This window comes from Triturus cristatus, chromosome 4_1 (assembly GCF_964204655.1).
Source record: "Triturus cristatus chromosome 4_1, aTriCri1.1, whole genome shotgun sequence".
NCBI classification, from domain to species: Eukaryota; Metazoa; Chordata; class Amphibia; order Caudata; family Salamandridae; genus Triturus; species Triturus cristatus.
In genome coordinates, this window is record NC_140585.1 from 135,883,204 (window position 1) to 135,888,203 (window position 5,000).

The 5,000-nt window shown below is 39.5% G+C and overlaps 2 non-coding genes across 2 annotated transcripts; both read right to left on the bottom strand.

The window, feature by feature from the left end:
• Positions 1 to 527: 527 nt before the first annotated feature.
• Positions 528 to 600, bottom strand: TRNAR-CCU (transfer RNA arginine (anticodon CCU)). The gene has a single exon. It is a non-coding gene; the product is annotated as a tRNA-Arg (tRNA).
• A 3,103-nt stretch (positions 601 to 3,703) lies between these two features.
• TRNAR-CCU (transfer RNA arginine (anticodon CCU)) lies at positions 3,704 to 3,776 on the bottom strand. Its single transcript has one exon. It is a non-coding gene; the product is annotated as a tRNA-Arg (tRNA).
• Positions 3,777 to 5,000: the final 1,224 nt, after the last annotated feature.

Consider the following 5,000-nt stretch of genomic DNA (forward strand, 5'->3'; position numbering starts at 1 on the left):
CTTTTTTGTAATCTATATATTGAGAATTTTATGAGTACGATATGCTTTTGTTTTCCTTTTTGCATACAAACCTCTTTCCTCATGAGTTTAAAGCTCATTTGTATGCTCTACATAGGTCTGGATGTTTCCAGACGTGGAGTGAAACTGTTTTGAAAGTAGTACAAATTGCTCCTTCCTGCATATGCTAATTTTTCACACTCACATAGGTTGTATAAGTTTTATGAATCCTGGCTTGACCTATTCAAGTAGCTGAAAGCCTGTCACCACTTCTAGAAACAAGATTCACACCAATCCAATTCAAATCATTTTTTCCAAAGGAATATGTTCTGGCCGGTCGAAAATGCATCTCACAAAAATAGGCATTTAAAAATATACTTTGCAGTTTCAGAACACTAACATGACTGTGAAGTGTACACAAGTAAAATGGGACCGTTACAAAGTACCTAATCCCTCATAAACTTCTGAGAGGAAGCATGTAATAAATCTACCTAATTTTCTGGAAAAGAAAGAGGGAGGATGTTTGTTATCACCTCAGATGGGACTTGAACCCACAATCCCTGGCTTAGGAGGCCAGTGCCTTATCCATTAGGCCACTGAGGCACACATGCATAGCTCTTTTCTAGAGGCATTATTTAAATGTATTCTATGGTCAGACACAGGTGTGTGCACACAGGGCATTTCTCACTTCTCTCTATAAGTAAACTTCCCATTTTCATCCTCTTCCATCCCCAAATTTAACGCTCTCTTCTATGCTATAATGGAGACTTTGCAATTTTAGCAAGTGGAGAGAAATTGGAGAACCACTTTCGACTCCACACTTCTTCTTCACTTACTTCTTTTCTCAATATACTGGGCTTAGAAAATGGTATCAAGCCACCCTTATCATCAGCAGGACACGGAAAGAGGCACAAAATCTCCTAACCAAGTTCAACCACACTCTGCAACTTAACCATTGCACTACAAATTAGGCAACGGGGGCACCAGCAAAGGCAGCCAATGTGCCGATCCTTTATACATTTTTTGTAGTACTTTTCTTACTCGGAGGCAAAATCAGCACTTTAACTGCCCAAATCATACAGACTTTACACATGTAGCACTCTATGCACACATAGGCATACACCTTGCAGTTCTTCTACACACACTTAAGCTAAAAACCCATTCTGTCGCGTCAAAATTCTGCAAACCTATTACATATTCAGTGCGTCGGCATAGAAGCACTTTTTAATGCCACTAAAATGCACAAGTAGTTAGACTGAAGATGCAACCTGAATGAGTTTACAGTATGTACTCCACTTTATTAATGATTAGTAATGAGAAAGTGAGGACTACAAGAGTATTGGAAAATACTTTTTCCACTCTGAATGTAAAGCAGATTGTGTGACCATTGGCCAAAAATGACCACGAAGGGACTCGAACGCTCAAACTTCTGATCCGAAGTCAGACGCCTTATCCATTACGCCACGCGGTCATCCGTTCACCTGAGATGATTTTTATCATGTAGGTGGTATGCATGGATGGAGAACATATTATTGAAAGGTATTCAGGTTTACATCCCATAGTGTTCTTTCAGCTCTTTTCGCTGGAAGCACTTTTTTGGAATCTATATATTGAGTATTTTATGAGTACGATATGCTTTTGTTTTCCTTTTTGCATACAAACCTCTTTCCTCATGAGTTTAAAGCTCATTTGTATTCTCTACATAGCTCTGGAAGTTTCCAGACGTGGAGTGAAACTGTTTGGAAAGTAGGACAAATTGCACCTTCCTGCATATGCTAATTTTTCACACTCACATAGGTTGTATACGTTTTATGAATCCTGGCTTGACCTATTCAAGTAGCTGAAAGCCTGTCACCACCTCTAGAAACAAGATTCACACCAATCCAATTCAAATCATTTTTTCCAAAAGAATATGTTCTGGCCGGTCGAAAATGCATCTCACAAAAATAGGCATTTAAAAATCTACTTTGCACTTTCAGAACACTAACATGACTGTGAAGTGTACACAAGTAAAATGGGACCGTTTCAAAGTACCTAATCCCTCATAAACTTGTGAGAGGAAGCATGTAATAAATCTACCTGATTTTCTGGAAAAGAAAGAGGGAGGATTTTTGTTATCACCTCAGATGAGACTCGAACCCACAATCCCTGGCTTAGGAGGCCGGTGCCTTATCCATTAGGCCACTGAGGCACACATGCATAGCGATTTTCTAGAGGCATTATTTAAATGTATTCTATGGTCAGACACAGGTGTGTGCACACAGGGCATTTCTCACTTCTCTCTATAAGTAAACTTCCCATTTTCATCCTCTTCCATCCCCGACTTTAACGCTCTCTTCTATGCTATAATGGAGACTTTGCAATTTTAGCAAGTGGAGAGAAATTGGAGAACCACTTTCGACTCCACACTTCTTCTTCACTTACTTCTTTTCTCAATATACTGGGCTTAGAAAATGGTATCAAGCCATCCTTATCATCAGCAGGACACGGAAAGAGGCACCAAGTCTCCTAACCAAGTTCAACCACACTCTGCAACTTAACCATTGCACTACAAATTAGGCAACGGGGGCATCAGCAAAGGCAGCCTATGTGCCGATCCTTTATACATTTTGTGTAGTACTTTTCTTACTCGGAGGCAAAATCAGCACTTTAACTGCCCAAATCATACAGATTTTACCAATGTAGCACTCTATGCACACATAGGCACACACCTTGCAGTTCTTCTACACACACTTAAAGTAAAAACCCATTCTGTCACGTCAAAATTCTGCAAACCTATTACATATTCAGTGCGTCGGCATAGAAGCACTTTTTAATGCCACTAAAATGCACAAGTAGTTAGACTGAAGATGCAACCTGAATGAGTTTACAGTATGCACTCCACTTTATTAATGATTAGTAATGAGAAAGTGAGGACTACAAGAGTATTGGAAAATACTTTTTCCGCTCTAAATGTAAAGCAGATTGTGTGACCATTGGCCAAATACAACCACGAAGGGACTCGAACCCTCAATCTTCTGATCCGAAGTCATACGCCTTATCCATTAGGCCACGCGGTCATCCACTCACCTGAGATGATTTTTATCATGTAGGTGGTATGCATGGATGGAGAACATATTATTGAAAGGTATTCAGGTTTACATCCCATAGTGTTCTTTCAGCTCTTTTCGCTGGAAGCACTTTTTTGGATTCTATATATTGAGAATTTTATGAGTACGATATGCTTTTGTTTTCCTTTTTCCATACAAACCTCTTTCCTCATGAGTTTAAAGCTCATTTGTATGCTCTACATAGCTCTGGACGTTTCCAGATGTGGAGTGAAACTGTTTTGAAAGTAGTACAAATTGCTCCTTCCTGCATATGCTAATTTTTCACACTCACATAGGTTGTATAAGTTTTATGAATCCTGGCTTGACCTATTCAAGTAGCTGAAAGCCTGTCACCACCTCTAGAAACAAGATTCACACCAATCCAATTCAAATCATTTTTTCCAAAGGAATATGTTCTGGCCGGTCGAAAATGCATCTCACAAAAATAGGCATTTAAAAATCTACTTTGCAGTTTCAGAACACTAACATGACTGTGAAGTGTACACAAGTAAAACGGGACAGTTTCAAAGTACCTAATCTCTCATAAACTTCTGAGAGGAAGCATGTAATAAATCTACCTAATTTTCTGGAAAAGAAAGAGGGAGGATTTTTGTTATCACCTCAGATGGGACTCAAACCCACAATCCCTGGCTTAGGAGGCCAGTGCCTTATCCATTAGGCCACTGAGGCACACATGTATAGCTCTTTTCTAGAGGCATTATTTAAATGTATTCTATGGTCAGACACCGGTGTGTGCACACAGGGCATTTCTCACTTCTCTCTATAAGTAAACTTCCCATTTTCATCCTCTTCCATCCCTGACTTTAACGCTCTCTTCTATGCTATAATGGAGACTTTGCAATTTTAGCAAGTGGAGAGAAATTGGAGAACCACTTTCGACTCCACACTTCTTCTTCACTTACTTCTTTTCTCAATATACTGGGCTTAGAAAATGGTATCAAGCCATCCTTATCATCAGCAGGACACGGAAAGAGGCACCAAGTCTCCTAACCAAGTTCAACCACACTCTGCAACTTAACCATTGCACTACAAATTAGGCAACGGGGGCATCAGCAAAGGCAGCCAATGTGCCGATCCTTTATACATTTTTTGTAGTACTTTTCTTACTCGGAGGCAAAATCAGCACTTTAACTGCCCAAATCATACAGACTTTACACATGTAGCACTCTATGCACACATAGGCACACACCTTGCAGTTCTTCTACACACACTTAAGCTAAAAACCCATTCTGTCACGTCAAAATTCTGCAAACCTATTACATATTCAGTGCGTCGGCATAGAAGCACTTTTTAATGCCACTAAAATGCACAAGTAGTTAGACTGAAGATGCAACCTGAATGAGTTTACAGTATGCACTCCACTTTATAAATGATTAGTAATGAGAAAGTGAGGACTACAAGAGTATTGGAAAATACTTTTTCCACTCTGAATGTAAAGCAGATTGTGTGACCATTGGCCAAAAACGACCACAAAGGGACTCGAACCCTCAATCTTCTGATCTGAAGTCATACGCCTTATCCATTAGGCCACGCCGTCCTCCATTCACCTGAGTTGATTTTTATCATGTAGGTGGTATGCATGGATGGAGAACATATTATTGAAAGGTATTCAGGTTTACATCCCATAGTGTTCTTTCAGCTCTTTTCGCTGGAAGCACTTTTTTGGAATCTATATATTGAGAATTTTATGAGTACGATATGCTTTTGTTTTCCTTTTTGCATACAAACCTCTTTCCTCATGAGTTTAAAGCTCATTTGTATGCTCTACATAGCTCTGGACGTTTCCAGACGTGGAGTGAAACTGTTTTGAAAGTAGTACAAATTGCTCCTTCCTGCATATGCTAAATTTTCACACTCACATAGGTTGTATAAGTGTTATGCATCCTGGCTTGA